The following is a 17519-nucleotide window of genomic DNA, read 5'->3' on the forward strand; positions in this document are numbered from 1 at the left end:
ATATTAATTTTGTCCATTCAAACTTAACATAAATGAGATTATACTTACCATACACATTCCTTTGTATAATGACTTCTATTATGTCTTTGAGATTAATATTTTTTATTTAAAATATTCATATTTTTCTACTCACAAATACCATTTCACTGTATGAGCATACTCTAATTTTTCTGTTTTTTTTTTTGTTAGTGAATACTTGTATCATTTGTGAATTTGGGCTATCATAAATAATACTTGAACAAACATTTTGCACAAGTCCTTTTGCTGGCATATGCTTTCATTTGCACAGCATATAGCTATCTGGGTAGAATTGATAAATAGTAATTTAGGTACAGGATTAACATGATCCTACCAAGCATTTTCCACAGTGTTTACATGACTTTAAGCTTTGACTAGTTGCTCTAAATTCTCTACATTGATCATCTTTCATTTTGCTAATTCTAGTAACTATAAAATGACTTCAAAGTGATTGTAGCTTGCATCTTCCCAATGCTTGAAAATGGTCAACACCCTTTCATATGTTTAATGGCAATTTGTAAATCTAGTTTTATGAAGTATCTACTGAACTGTTTTGAAAACAAATTTCTTGATTGTTTCTTCTCTTCATTTTTTTTGTAGGACTTCTTTACATTATCTTCAATTCATGTACTTAAAACTTTTTAAATTTATTTGTGTGTGTGTGTGTGTGTGTGTGTGTGTGTGTGTCTTTAGGGCTTGCTTCTTTACATAGCTTGAATATATGTTCTATGAAAATTTTGTTTGAAAAGGATGGATGGGGTATTAGGACTATCTTGTACCTCACTGGTACAAATTGGCATAATTATGCTCTAATTGTATTTTGAGAGAAAAGTTTCATTTTAACAGGAAGGGTGATGTGTAGGAGGAGTTAAGGTAGGAGGAGTACTGAGAGGAAGAAAAGGAGTAAGAAGAGGAGAAGGAGGAGAGGAGAAGCTAGGTGATGAAAGAGAGAAAGAGGGGGGAGACATGGAGGCAAATATTCATGTATCTCCACCGGTCAAAGATAGTTGTTATATCTAGGTCGGTCAGTGGGTTACACCTCTGATTGAACAATTCCAAACTTATAACGCTTATGATTAACATTATTTTAAAAAAATGTATAAATGCAAAAAGGAAAAGGGGGCATGGGATAGGGCTTTTCTAAGGGGGGGGGAATGGGGAAAGGGGATGGCATCTGAAGTGTAAATAAAATATCTAATAAAAAAAAAGAAAATTTTGTTTGTGTGTATGCACACATGTGAGTGCAATGGTATGTGCATGCCACAATGTACATATGAGGTCAGAGGACAACTTTCAGGAATCTGTCCTCTCCTTCCACTGTGGGTTATGAAGGACAAAAGCCAGGTCACTATGCAACAGTAACTTTTATCTTCTGAGCTACTAATGGTCCCTGATTACAGGTTTGCTGTTAGAAATGTATGGAGTAAAAATTTCTTTCCTAACATAGTTCACATCTTCATTTACTGAATGTTTTCTTTATTTTTTTTAATTTTTTTTCTTGGTTTTTCGAGACAGGGTTTCTCTGTGTAGCCCTGGCTGTCCTGGAACTCACTCTGTAGACCAGGCTGGCCTCGAACTCAGAAATCTGCCTGCCTCTGCCTCCCAAGTGCTGGGATTAAAGGCGTGCGCCACCACCACCCAGTGAATGTTTTCTTTAGATGAATTAAAATTTTATGATTTTTTACAGTTTCACTTTTTTCCAATTTTTATAGGTAAAGTCTGTAGATTTTTTTCTGAAAGAAATTGTTGTATATTCCAGGGTGTCAAAGATCTGCTTTCTTCTAGGTTTGCTATTGTAGGCTTTTTTTTTTTTTTTTATTGTTTTGGTTTTTGTGTTTGTTTGTTTTGTTTTTTTTTTTTTCTGGTATGGCACTATCAATTTTTTAAAGATGTGGATATCCAGTAGATGGAGTTTTCTTTCTTTGATGAATTATTTTGGATTCTTGTTAACATTTACTCACCATGTGTGCATGAGGCCATTTCTGCACTTCCTATAATGTTCCATGTACCTATTGGCCTAATGTGAGATACTCACACAATGTCTTGATTAGTATTTTTTAAAGCATGCCTTAAGATCAGACAATCTAGTCCTGAAACTTTGTTATTTTTATAATATTGTTTTAGTTCTGATAAGAACTTTACATTTACATATATTTTAATTTCATTTTTAATGAAAAAATTTACTTTCACTGGGAAACTTTGCACAAAGTTTACAGACAAGTTTGAGGATAAATCAAACCTATTATACTGGGTCATTTATCTCATAAAAGTTACACTTGCCTGCATTAGTTCAGTCTTTGTCCAAACCTTTGTTTTTTGTTTGTTTGTTGTTGTAGTTTGTTTGTTTCTGTCCACAAGATAGCAAGTTGCCCTGGCTAGTCCCAAAAGAGTTGGTAAAGGACATGAAACTCAAATTAGAAGCAAAGGAGTTCATTGCTCCTGATATAGTCCGAAACCCAAGAGTTACATTTGTATCAGTATCACTTTCTGGTGGGATGGAATTGAGTTGATCTGCTCAACTAGATACTTTGTACACAGGCTGTATCACATTAAAAGCATACTGAATTTAGAAAGCCATCTCATGAAGGGAATGCTTGCAAATTTGAGCCTGCTTTGTTCCAAAGGAGATAATAGTCTTTTTATCTTGGTTATCAAATAGCCTTTTTCTGTGTGTTAGAGAAAGACAAAATAGGAGACAGCATCTCTATCTTCTGATGTTCAAAATACAGGGACAAAGCAGAGTAAAGCTGTTCTAAAAATGGGGAAAGAATGACTCACATCAAATTGGCTCTCAATGACACTAAAGTATTCTTTACCTTCTTTAACAAACCTTCCCATTAATATTGCACTTGGTTAAGCACTGATCAGTCTGATAAAAACTGGAACTAAATCCATTCAGTCTGACTAACATGGTACCAATTAGGCATAATATTGGTAGGAATGAAGCTAGTTTATAACACTGACCTTAGAGCTGCCTCCCCAAAGTATTAGGCCCAATAAGTGCAAATTCTTTCCTTTAAAACTGGGCAGCTTCCTCAAGCTTCAGACTTTGACTGCTTTCCTTTTTGTTCATTCTGGATACAAGATCTAGTAGATCTTGGGTACAACAAACTCTATTACAGTCTGTTAGAGGAAAATCTAAATCACTTCTATGGTCCATAACATCCTTGACTGGTGAGTAGGATTGACTTTATTGTCTTCTACAGCCAAGATATCCAAAGCACTCTATGTGAAAATGAGTTAGCTTCCAACAAAGGGTAACATTTGATTGTTGTTGCTTTCTTCAGTCTTTTTAAACCTAGAATCAAATGTCAACATATATCTTTAATATCACTGACATTTTAAGAGTACAAGTCAGTTTTTCTTTGTCTCCATATTTGTCATAACTTCATTAAAAAATAAAAACAATTAAATCTCAACTACATAGCATCCTGAATATAAATATATTCATATTCATATACTTATACTTTACAGACAAAACTAAATACTAACTTGAATATTTAGGCTACTTTGATTTGAAAAGCTTCTCTCTTTTGAGATATTCCCTCCTTTACACTATCGTCTAATGTTTTGCTTTTATCTATGCAAAGTTGAATATTTGAATATTTTTAAATATTCTCATATTACTAGGATTGCAGGCTCCCAGACAGAGAGTCTTATTAAATAGACTTAATAAGACTGAATCTTATTAAATAGATCTTGATTAGTTTTTGGTGACTTTGTTTTTTAACTACATTTATGTATAGTGTGTGTGTCTGTGTGTGCGTGTGTGTGTTCATGTGCATGTGTGTGTACATGCTACAGTGTCTTAATTTGGATTACTATTGACATGATAAAACATCAGGATGAAAGCATCTAAGGGAGGAAAGGGGTTTATTTAGCCTATACTTCCACATTGTAGTTCATCATTGATGGAAGCCAGGACAGAAACTCACACAGGCAGGAACCTGGAGGCAGAAGCTGAGATAGAGGACTTGGAGCGATGCTGATTTCTGGGTTGCTTAACATGGCTTGCTGAGCCTGCCTAAGGTTGACACCAACCACAATGGGTGGGGCCCGCCATCATCATGATTAAGGAAATGCCCACAGGCTTGCCTGTATTCTGATCTTATGGAGGCATTTTCTCAATTGAGGTTTTCTCATTTCAGATGACTTTAGCCAGGACACATGGCTTCTATGTAGATGTAAAATGAATAAGGGAGTTGACTCTCTTCTTCCATTATGTGGGCCTCAGGCTCCAAATTTTATTCATTTTAATTTATATTGTAGTAGGTACAGAGCTCTTTGATGAGTAGAAATAAAAAAAATAACAGTCTGACGTATCCATAAAATCCCAATTATGTTGGTACTGCTCAATAAACCATTATAGGAAGATTCTTATTATGACAGGTAGTCCTTTACAGGAAGGGCAAATGTTCTTCTCTTTGATTGATAGTAATGATTCCTTCTAGAATTCTCTTTTTTAATGACTATATAAAAAGTTACATGAAAGAAAAATTAAAAACTTATCTCAAATCATAATCCTGTTCCTCCGGTGTCTACCTTCTTAGGGTTGTCAGTTTCCATTAGAGAATCTTCTTAGAATCTACTTCCCTTCTCCCTTTCCCTTCCCCATCCCTCCCTCTATTTCTTCTTTTTCAGACATGGTCCACTGTGCACCCACACTGGCCTCAGGCTCACTCACAGCAATCCTCCTGTTTTAGCCACCACAATGTTAGGCTCACAGGTATGAGCTACCTTTTTGATAATTATACTCACCAAACACTGTACTGTAAGAGTTCATCTCAAATTAGTGTTATATAAATCTAAATAGAGGAAATTAGGTTCCATAATTTTTTATAGATATGACATGTCTCATGTTTATATTTTAAATTACCCTTTTCTTCTCACATTTCAAAAAACTTTTTATTGATTTTTTGTGGGTTTCACATCATGCATCCTAGTCCCATTCATTTCTACACCCCCTCCTAGCTGCTGTTTGTCCGTGAAACCTGCCCCTCAAAATAAAACACACACACACACACACACACACACGCACGCACGCACGCACACACACACACACACACACACACACCACAGCATAGAAAACATCTCATTGTGTCAACTGTAGTATGTCACAGTGTGTTCCTGTCCACATATCTTCACTTGCAAATGTCTGGTTTGCTGTCTCTGGCTTCTATCACACCATGAACATTGGACTCTCACTGGTACTCCACCCTGTTATCCTGTTGCTGCTCTGTGTGGTGGAGATCCTGTAGCTTTGGATCAGGAGGATGGGCCCTTTCATGTTCTCCAGCAGTTGACAGATGATGTAGCCTTTGGGGTGGTCCTGGGTAGTAGCTAGCTGAGATGCTCAGACTTCTGGCTTTCCTGCATCACATCACCAGGGTATGCTTTCCAGCACTGCTCCAGCTGGGCTACCCAATGCTGCCATCAGCAGGAGGCAGAGTTAGCTCTCCTGCTCAGAAATAAAATTTATAAAAGATGTGAAGGAGTAAGAAAAGACACCATGTTCATGGATTAGAAGATTCATCACTTTGACAACATTAACTCTCCTAAACAAATCAAATTCCTTAATAATTTTTGATAAGCAATGGACAAGATTATTAAAAAATGTATATATACATTCAAAGTACATGTAGTAGTTCTGGGAGGAAAATAGAACAAAGTTAGAGAAACTACTTCACTTGTTTCTGAGTCAGTTTATTGAGGGAGAAAAAAAAAAAACCAGCGTATAGACCAACAGAATGGAGTGCAGAGTTCAGAAATGACTCAAATATCCGTGCCTAATTGATTTTCAACAAAGGAGCTGAATGATCCAGTGGGAGGAAGCATAGTCATTTGTATGTATAATTCTGGTGATTATAAAAGCAGGAGGCACCTTTGTATCTGTCTGTGTTTTTTGTAATTGTGTGAGATTTTTGGAGAATCTGTAAATTGCTCCCTGGCATTATAACTCATTCTATATAATCTTTAAATATTTGGAAGAAAATCTTTCCATAAACATATCCCATAATATTAAGCACAAAGGGTTTCTGAGGTCAAATATGTTTTCTTTAATCTAAAACAAACAAGGTCCTTTTCAAGTGATTTCTCAGGGCCTGTAGTATGTGCTGTAAATCACCAAGAGTTGTCTGGCATGCAATATTTCCAGAACACATCTCCCAGCTGTGGCTGGCGTTGGTTGAGTAGATCCAAACTAAGAAGTCAATGGAACTCAGTCTCCCATCCGCATACATCTGGCTATGGATGAGCTTCTTCAAAAACAGGGCTTTGGGCACAGTTTTTGAAATCTGAACTGAGTTCATGACTCACTTAATATTTGACCCTATTGACTTCTGTTTTTTTATTAATTAAAATCTTATTTGACAAATTTATACACATGTATACTGTAGTCTGGTTACTCTTTACCCCTATTCTCTTTTACCTACCACCCATCCTATCAATCCTCATTCCTCCCTTCCAGATCTTTGTCTAGATTCTTCATTTTGGGTTTTGGTTTTTGAAAGATTTACTTTAACCAGGACCATTTTTTGCAACCCTTAAATTGGAAATAGTTCTTGAAGTCTTGTGGGATTATGAGCAAGCGCATAACCCAAGGCAATGTGTCAGCTCTTTGCTGGCAGGTCCAGGTGAGAGGCAAGAAACCCCCATCCTGCTGAGTCTCCTGGGGGCTGACCTGGATGGTGAGTGTCGATGGCCCAAAGGAAACACATCAGGCGGAGAGTCTTGTGGAAGCAGGAACTTTACTGTATCAGCCTCTTGCTCATATAAACTTAGAGCACAGAGAGGAGGGATTTTGGTGGAGATGACATAGAGGACAGGGAAGAGTGACAGAGGGCCAATGGCAAAGCTCTACATCAGCAACAGTGGGGTGGAGGCAAGGTCAAACAGGTCTTGTTGAGTCACCCCAGTATGGAGGTGACTAAGATAGGCCTCAAAACTTGAGCCAGGTTTGGATTTGTCCACAAGGCTCAAACCAGGGCCGAAATGGGACCCAACAAGAATGATTTCCACTTGTCTCGAATCTATTAGTAAAATATCTCCCTGAATCTATCAGCAGTGGAAGGTAAGGCTCTTGAGCACTCCTCCATCCATTTCTTGCCATTGATAGTTCATTCCTACGTAGAGCCAGTAGGCAACCACAGCTGCTTTAAAGTCACAATTGTGTCTTTCCAAAAGGGGGTTGGGGGATTTACCATCCCTTCTCCTGTTTGACAACTTTATACAGATGTATTCTGGTTACTTATATTCTTCCTACTTCTTCCTCCAAAAGGATGTTATATGTTTAGCTTTGAGCATACTCACCTGTCACTCATTCTTAGTGTCACTTTTAGCCATGCATCTACATTCACCACTATTCACTGAATACCACCCCAGAACACCTGCTGTAGCCCCACCAGACCTTCATCTCTCATGCAGCCACAAAACCTTCTTCCACCTGTTCATATTGCCTTACTGAAGCCACCAACTCCAACAGGCACTTTCTGGGAACCCACAGGCCATTCTAGCTAGGAACACAGGTAGGCTAACTGCAGATCTAGACCTTTCTTTTCATTCCTCTAAGTCCAATCCCCCGGTTTTATCCACAGCTCTGTAGCAAAATACCAGCTGGGACTTCCCTTCCTCCCTTCCATAATCTTCAGTGACCACACAGGTCTTTCCTTTCTAACCCCTGTCCCTCCACTCTTTGCTTTATCCAAACCCATAATTCCAGCAGGCATTTTCTAAGAACCCAAAGACCACCCTGTCCAGAAAAGAAGTTAGGCTGACTGGAGAACTTCACCTCTCCTTCTGCTCCTCCAAATCACATCTTCCAGTCCCATCTCCAGCTCTGCAGCATTACACCACCTGTTGTAGACTCCCTTCCCCCTCTACACCCATCTTCATTAGATTACACAGATCTTCCTTCCAAATATTTTCCCCCCAACAATGTTTTTTTCCACAACTCCAGCAGTTACAGGCTACTCTGACCAGGAAAGCAACTAGGATAAGAAAATAGACTTCAAACAAAAACTAAACAGAAAAGATAGGGAAGAATACTATACTCCATATTCATCAAAGGAAAATACACCAAGAAGACATTGATGTGTTTTATTCTTAAAATCTATTTCACAGACAAGAGCATCCAAGTTTGTAAAAGAAACACTAATAACTATCACACATTGACCCCACACATTGATAGTGGGAGACTTTAATAATTTACTATGTCCAATAGACAGGACACCCAGACAGAAACCAAACAGAGAAATACTGGAGTTAGTTGATATTATACACCAAATTGACCTAACAGATGTTTACAGAACATTTAGCCCAAACACAAAAGAATATATCTTCTTCTAAGTACTTCATGGAACTTACTCCAAAATAGAACACATAGTTGAACAGAAATCAAGGCTCAATAGATACAATCAAATTGAAGTAACACCCTTTATTCTCTCTGACTGCCAAAGAGTCATGCTGGACAACAGAAATAGCAGAAAGATTACAAATTCAGGGGAACTGAATAACTCTCTATTGAATGAAAATATTTCTTAATTCAGAAATATTAATGACTTTTAAGGATTGTTTGAAAATGAGTGCACAACATACCCAAACTTGTGGGACACAATGAAGTCAAATTCATACACTAAGTGCTTACATAAAAAACCTGGGAATATTTCATACTAGCAAATTAATAGCACACTTGAAAGCTCTGTAACAAAAATAAAAAAAATATCTTACCCAAATCAAAATTTGTCAATTCTTGATCTTAGAGCATAAGCCATTGGTGTTCTGTTCAGTAACTTTTCCCCTGTGCCCAAATAGTAGAGGCCCTTCCCTAGTCTTCTTTCACAATCTATATTTTATAAAGTTGCTATCCTTTGAGGCGCAATAGATGTATGTCTATTGAGCAAGTTAATGTAAACTGAGTGTACACACATGGAAATACATTTTGATGGTCTTATCTGGGGGCAGTTTGTTTTTCATTATTGATTTCAGGAATCTTTGGTAGCATTCTGAGACATAGTGGTTTATGTTTTGGCAGACATTTAGAACAAATGAAACAGAACTCTTTCTGCAAAGGGAGTTGAAATTTACACTAAGTTGTTTATATAAGGTTCTCACTAAAATCAATGAGGTAATTTTCAGATATAATTTATTTCAGAGTATAACATGATGGAAAGAATAGCTATTTTAAGTCCAGTGACATAAAGATTGCAATTTATAAAACTTTTGTTTGGTGGAAAAATTACTTACAAAGTGGTAGATTTTTCAAAATAAATACAGGACTAAGTCACAAACATTAGACAGTGGTAGAACTGAAGAGACAGACTGAAAGACATACTCCAAGCATTTGCCTGCATCATTTTTTGGAACAGATATTAATAAAAATATGTATCTGTCTTTTTCCAGGCTTCTGTTTTTTCCATGATTTTGTTTCAATATTATACCCTTTACAATATAACTTGTTTACAAATGTTTCCTCTTAGTGCTTTACTTTGTCTAACAAATGGCCATAAATAAAATTATTTAATTTTTGCTGCAGTACAGGAACATTAAAAATGGCAAAAGAAAAATCTAAAATACACTGCCTGTTCTACCTACATAAGCCAAATTTATAGCAAAGATCTACTGAGATTTGAGAGAAATTACAAATTTTCTTATGGTTAAGGTGAAGGCACAGTTTATGTAAGAAGTATGAGAAATGGCTCAGAGACAATATCACTAGGAGAAGTAATGAAGAAAAACTGCCAGAATTTTTCTGTTTCCTATACTTGTGAAATGAATTGATAATGTTTTGCATATATTAATAGCTTACATGCATCGGGGGATATGAACATAAAATGAAACAACATTTTCAGATGAATCAGTGTCTTACATTGGCAAACTATGTGGCTTGAATGTATACATGGAAGCTCACACTTAGGTTTTCTTATTGTTAAAAATTTGATGTCTAGAACTGTAACCTTACACTCTAAGAATGTGTGAAAAGTTAGAAATGAGATTATAACAATAAAGTTATTATTTCATTGTATAACTCCTTGTTAGTCTGTTTTAGGGTTTCTCCACATTAGCACTGATGACAACTTAGGCTAGTTAATTCTTCCTGTGTTTATGCCCTGTCACTGATAATGGTAAACAGTCCCTTTGTCCATATCCTGAACCTTCTCACCTCAAATTGTGATATCCAATGGCATCTTCAGACATTAAAAAATGTTTGCCCAGGACTAAACATACCCATACATTTATGTACTGTGTCCACACACATTGTCCCTGGATTTTTGAATAGTTCCATCACCATCCCTAAGAACCTGTGAAGCCATTAAATGACAATACAACCTTAGAGACAACGAGTTGCTTGAAAGATAACATGAAGATGATGCCTACTGCAGCTGAGTCGTGAAGCACAGAGAGGTCTGTAGCTTTGAAAGAAGTGATAGTCAGGGACATAAAGTGGCCCAAAACTTTACTCATGGTCATTAATCTTGAGCCCTGCACAGGGCTCAAGAAAGAAACTTGACATGTGACCACTTGGAAAGCAACAGCAGGTTTTGGTTTTTGATTTTTGGCCTCCAGAGAAGGCAGACATTGCTGAATTTCCCTGGACGGAGGTAACTTCATTGTTTTAAGGTCCATTGGTACTGTTCTGTGAACATTTGCAAGTGCTGACAGTGTCTCGGGATAAGAGAGATTTCCACCCTCGCAACCCCCCAACAGCCCAGTTGGGTCTGGAAGTTGGGATTACAGTTAATGTGGCCAGTGCTTTTTTTTTTTTTCCTCAGCTCCCCAGGGCTCAATTGTCCCCTTCTTCAAGGGATGACAAGTGGGGCTAAGAAAATAAACAACTGGGTACTTACATATGTTTCCTTCCTGTTTCAGTTATGAGTCTATATTCCCCAGAGTGTAGTAAAGATAAGAGGTTCATTAACGACCTCTTCTCTCTCTAGGATCCAATGAAATGTTTTTGTGCATTTTGTTAGTCTTTATATTTGCCCAATGACCTTACCATATTTTTGGGGGGGGAGGGGGGTCTGCCTAATAATATTAGTTTTTAAAAAAAATAAGAGAAAAGAAATCTGTGCAGGCAGTAAATGCTTTTCTTGTTTTTTATTTTACTTTTAATGTAATTTTTTTAAAAAAATAAAATTCTTGAATCAGTGTAATTTTGCTAATTTCCGTGTTACAGAATTCTTTTTTTGCCCTGCTTCCTTCCATTTCTTTCATCCCTTCTTCTCTTCACTCTTCTCTCTTCTTTTCTTCCTCTCCTCTGTCTTTCTCTGCCTAACTCTTCATTTTTTGAAGGTGTCATGCAGTTTGAGCGGTCCCTGAGGTTTCTATATAGCCAAGAAAGACCCTTAATTTCAGATCATCTTGCCTTCCTCACACAAGTGTGAGAATTATAAGCCTATGCCATTATGTCCAGTTTATGTGGTGCTGGGAATCAAACCCTGGACTTCATGTCTGCTAGGCAAGCATTCTGCCAACCTCAGGTGTATTCTCTATCCCATAAAATTCTTGAGAATGCATGTTTATTCCTTAAGTGTTTTAAAAGCGAGTGCTTTAAGCCTGAAGTGAATGCTTGTTTTTCTTACAAAGTGAGGGTATTTTAGGTAAAGCTTGAATGTGGAGGCCAAGGTAAAATGTAGAGAAAAGAGGTTATGGAGGATCATTGTATTAGGACCACAATATGTGACTTTAAAATACAGTATTGAACTGAGGGCAAGCAGATACAGAAGAGTGTCTAACGCTTCTCTTAGTCTGAAAACACAAACAGATTTATACCAAAAAACTATATTTATATTTTCTTATATTTTGTAGTTTGTATTTGCTCATTCTACCAAAAAGAATGAAGATTCATCACTGAGCAGTGCTTTGACTTCTTACTCGCCCTTCATTTGAAGAATCCTATTGTTCATTATTTTATGCCATTACAGTTCTTACTCCTGGAACCTTTGAGGCTATAGCTTGTTACTTCTTTTAAAATGTACGGTTGTTTGGTGAAGATACTTTATTAGCTAAAATTGTAAGCTGGGGCTACGGATGAAGCTCAGTGACAGAGCACTTACCCAGGAAGTACCAGGTTCTGGTTTCCATCTCTAGTATCACAAACAAAACAATACAAAACAAAACAAAAACCAAACCAAACCAAACCAAACCAACCAATGCCTCCCCCCCACCCAACCAAAAACTAAAAATCAACCAACCAACCAACCAACTAACCAACCAACCAGCCAAAAAAACAAAGCCAGCTAAACTTATACTCTGGTTGTCATTCCTGGGTACTCATGAAACATTTACATTAGCAAGTATCTATTGTCTTTACTAACCCATCTTTTATAATGCCCATTCCAGTATATCACAAGAACTATGTGCATTATTCTTTCTTCTACAGTGAGATGACCTTTCTAAGACATTCTACTTCTTCAGATTGTGCAGGTGGGATCACTGGAATACTGACAAATCAGATCTTCTATATTGTTGCTTGTTGTCTTAAGGTTTTACTGCTCTGAACAGACACAAAAAAGTCTTATAAGGACATTTAATTGGGACTGGCTTACTGGTTTAGAGGTTCAGTCCATTATCATCAAGGCAGGAACATGGCAATGTCTAGGCAGGTATGGTGCAGGAGGAGCTGAGAGTTCTACATCTTCATCTGAAGACTGATAGGAGAAGACTGGCTTGCAGGCAGCTAGGACAAAGGTCTTAAAGCCCATGCCCATAGTGATACACTTCCTCCAACAAGGCCACACCTACTCCAACAAGGCCACACTTAATAGTGCCATTCCATGGGCCAAGCATATTCAGGCCACCACACCTATAATGCTAAGTTGGAAGAGGAGAACGAAGATGTTTCTTGGGCCATATTTTTCTGAACTAATATGAGCAGGAGAAAAACAACTGTGAGAATTAGGTTGAATTCTGACTCTTGTTTTAAGTTACCAAGTTGTTATAGTTTTAGGGCTAGCCATTTTTCCTGTTTGTTTTGACTCAGATCCTGAGAACCTGACTTTGCAACCAGTCAAGATTTTCTTTGACCTTCACCAACTGTTCTATCAGACAGGTGATTTTAATAGGTTAAAAAGCTGAGACACAAAGTTATCTTCTTCCATACCCCCCTTGAAGGTGAGATCCTAGGTCTTTAGGGGCTTTGACATTTTAGCATTTTCTGCATTTGGTTTATGTTGGAAAAAAATCTGCAAGTCCTGTGCCACAAATGATCTGGTATGTGAGTGGAATCATCTCACATTTTTGGGGAAGATTATCCACATAAATAGTTCTTAATGGCTAGTGAATACAATGGTTTTTACTTTCCTAGGCTATGCCTGGGAATGGACTTTTAGATCATAGGGATTGGATCTCCATAACCTTTGGAAATGCCTGTGGCATCATTATTAGTCTATAAATAGGCTTTTCATTTGTGTCTTGTATCCATTGGTAGTGTTACAGGAATGAATCTGAGCTCAGCAGTCATCATTAAAGCTCCCAGATTCTTGTATCCCAGAACAAAGAATTGTACCATCTTCATACAATAAGGCAATAGAAATAGAGATGATTTTCTAATAAAAAGGCAGCTTATGAAGAAGGAAAAGCCCTGCTAAAACTTTGAGTAGTGTTAGGAGCCGTGGTTAGCGGTGACAACATTCGCCATTACAAGATGGTGCGGGCATCCTGTGCTCCCACAAGTAAACAACTAACTGCGCAGGTGCAAAAGGCAAAATCACGCCAAAGTCACTGCCCATCCCGGGGCGTAATATGGGGTGATGAGTGAACAGCCAATCAGAAGTGAAAACACCACTCTAGGGTACAGATAGCAGTGCCTTTCCCGGGCTTGGGGTCTTTCCACTTCTGCTGATACAAGAATAAAGCCTCGTTGTAGTAACCACCCGAACACTGCCTCACGTGTCTCTTTCGTGGGCGAATGGGACACAGAAGAGGCCCAGAATATCTGGCGCCGAAACCCGGGATCTTCAAGGCGCCTCGGGAGACCCCCCAAGATTCGGGGCGGGTTAAAAGACTACAGGATCGAGGTACGTCTCTGAGAGGTATGCTTGGGGTGGAAGCCTTGGTTTCGAGCGGATTTTCACTCATTGCCCCCGCTGCACTAGTTGGCCTCTTGCTCACGTTGCTTTCGCTTTTAGTGAATTTGTGTTGTGAGGATCCAGCTTGCAGCACAGCTATTAGGGCAAGTCAAGAGGTTTCAGGAGAGGTCCACTCCAGGGTATCAGAAACAGAGCGTGTTAGCCGGCATCAGGCCAAGGAGCCTGGGGATCAGGCCAAGGAGCCTGGGGAAAAAGATCAGGCCAAGGAGCCTGGAAAGGAGAAGCAGGCAAAAAAGCCTGGGCAACAGAGATAGGCCAAGGATCCTGGTCAAAGAAAAGAGTACTCAAAAGGAACAGGGGCCACTGCAGGGCCTGTTAAGGTTAAGGACCCTTCACTGGCTGGTGAAGAGAGAGTGGAGTTCGGGGGGACCCCCCTATATCCCATTAAGGAGCCTGCCTCTATAGACTTTGGCAGCTCCGAGGAGGAGAGCCTAGAGGAGGAGGCAGCTGCCTGTGCAAAGGATAGCTGTTCTGGGATAAGACTAAGAAAGACCTTGAGCCCCTCGGCCACGCCCTTGCCTCCGACCTATGCCCCGGGCAGCGTCTCTAATTCATTTCTCAGCCCAGGAGATCGGAGACAGCTACAGCTGGCATTTCCGGTCTTTGAAGTGGCAGAAGGAGCACGTGTTCATGCCCCAGTAGAGTATAGGCAGGTCAAAGAATTAGCTGAGGCAGTACGTGCATATGGAATTGGGGCTAATTTTACCGTATCCCAAGTAGAGGGATTAAGTACAGCTGCTATGACGCCAGGAGACTGGCAGGACACAGTGAAGGTTGTACTTACCAATATGGGCCAATATTTGGAATGGAAACGCTCTGGCATGAGCAGTTACAAGCACAAGCCAGAGCTAATGCAAGCATTGAGGGTCAACAATTATGGACTTTTGACATGCTGGCTGGAGTTGGCGCACATGCCAATGACCAGACCGCTCACCCTTGGCAGGTATACGCACAAATAGCAACAGCTGCTGTTAAGGCCCAGAAGTCTCTCCCCAGGCTAGAAGGCAGTAACCTTTATTTGTCCAAGACAATTCAGACATCTAATGAGTCCTTCTCTGACTTTGTGGCCCACATGACTGAGGCCATTGGCAGAATCTTTGGGGAACCAGAGCAGGCAATGCCATTGATAGAACAGATGATCTTTGAAAATGCCACAGCTGAATGCCGTGCAGCCATTGCTCCTCGGAGAGCCAAGGGATTACAAGAATGGTTAGGAATCTGTCGCGGCTTGGGAGGTTTCCTCACTAATGCAGGACTTGCGGCAGCAAATTTAGAGATGGCTGCTGTCCTTCTCCAAGGTCAGGGACGCGATAGACCCTCCACCATGGTCGGGGAGGGGAGCTGTCTGTGTTTTTCCACAGGGTGAAGACAATCCAATTTGGGTCCCCAAGAGCTGGTGTAGATCGTGAAGAATGAAGCTAGATTGCAGGATGATGGCTCTGATTCTCCTGATACTGATTTGGAGATAAGTATACCACTATGGGCCATAGTTAGATCTTGGCCTGTTCCCATGCCAGTACATTCAAATTCTGCAGTGCTGCCGCTGTTTACAGCTACTGAGTGTTACATGGATGCCCCGTGCTCTCGGCGCACCCACCAGCAGCCTGAGTTTTATAATGCTACAAGTTTTCCATTAAACTTTACACTTTGTTTTGTGGCAGCAAACAAGGATAATAAGACAAGTAAACTACATACACCTTGTAAGATTCTTAAGAAAGCTACTCTTGCTAATTGGGTGGATCCTGTGACTTACAGTAAGGTAGAGACAGGAGTGCTAGGGGCTGTCTTGAATCAGATTAGTTCAGGACAGATGGAAGGATCGGGAAATATCGGTCTGAATTAATCAGCACCTATAAACATTACCACCACCATGATTGGAAGTAATGTTACTATAATTAAGAGGTCCAATTGGCATACCAATAATGCCACTTCGCAACAGATGATACCGTGGTACTATCCAGATTTGTCCTTTCCAGTGGTGTTTTCACCTGCCAGTCTAAGATTAAACCCAAGAAACAAATTGCCAGAGGATTTAATTTATCCCCTCCTCTCGATTTGGCTATAATGAATAATACAGGTAAGAGCACTGACATAGAAAATATTTGGCCCTTTTATCATTGGGTGTTGAGCAATGAGGCTGGAGCTAGTGCCAGTGTATCTGCCTTTGCCTTGTTGAATGGTATATTTCATGAAGTACAAAATGTTTCAGCTACACGATCTAATATCTCTAGCCATTTGGATAACATTAAAATTAATAAGGTGTTTAGGAATGCATCTGCACAACCGGTGTCGGTGTGTGTGGACCCCCCATTTTTCTTTATGTTATCCAACTTTCAAAATAATTCTGATATCTTGGATTATAAGAATGTTACATGCTTTTTGGCACAATGCTGGAATGGATCATTAGACCTAGCCTTGGTTGTGCACGTGCCTACCTTTGTGCCCATCCCAGTAGAAGCCGATCCTGAAACTTTCCCTATTACATCATTAATAAGACATAAAAGAGACTTTGGCATTACTACAGCCATTATCACTGCTATTACCATCTCTGCAGCTGCAGCTGTGACAGCCGGCATGGCCTTGGCTGATCAGGTTACAGCAGCTACTGTTGTTAATCAAATTTCAGAAAAGACCTCTGAGGCTTTGATCACTCTACAGAAAGTGGATGCATACTTGACATCAGGCATCCTGTTGGTCAATCAGAGAGTTGATTTGCTCCAAGCCCATGTGGAGCAGCTCACGGATGTGGTTCAAATGAGCTGCGTGTCAGCAACCCCACATCTATGTATTACACCTCTGAGATTTGTGAATGATACATTTATTCAAAGCCATAATCTTTCTGCTTATTTACAAGGGAATTGGACTAGGGAGCTGGACCAGATGCAGCAGCAATTGCAGATCCCAATCTTGAGCCTTGATGGAACACGAGTGGACCCTGTTACCCCTGGCGATTTTACTTCTTGGCTTACCTCTGCCTTTTCTTTCTTTCTTAAAGCGTGGTGATAGGTCTGTTTGGTGCATCCCTATGTTGTGGATTAGTGTTCATGTTATGGTTGGTCTGCAAGCTCAGAGACCAACAAAAACATGACAAGGTCACTATCGCCCAAGCACTCGTAGCCTTGGAGCAAGGATCTTCCCCTGGAATTTGGCTATCTATGCTAAGAAAGTATCTGATGACTGAGACCCTCAGTTGATGCACCCCAAGGGTTCAGCCCATTGCACTGGGTTGATGAGAGGTCTAAGTCTAGCCAGCCCTTGCTTGAATAACTGTGGTACCTAAATATTTAGAAGTGTTTGGGAGTGGGTACTCGACAGGGAATGTTCCACGAGTGTGGATAGATTTCCCGAAAGTATGCCTGATTGCACAAAGTTTTGATGCCAAAAACCTCCTCTCCTGGTGGCGCCCCAGGGCGAAGG

The sequence above is a fragment of the Arvicanthis niloticus genome, chromosome 4, assembly GCF_011762505.2.
Source record: "Arvicanthis niloticus isolate mArvNil1 chromosome 4, mArvNil1.pat.X, whole genome shotgun sequence".
NCBI classification, from domain to species: Eukaryota; Metazoa; Chordata; class Mammalia; order Rodentia; family Muridae; genus Arvicanthis; species Arvicanthis niloticus.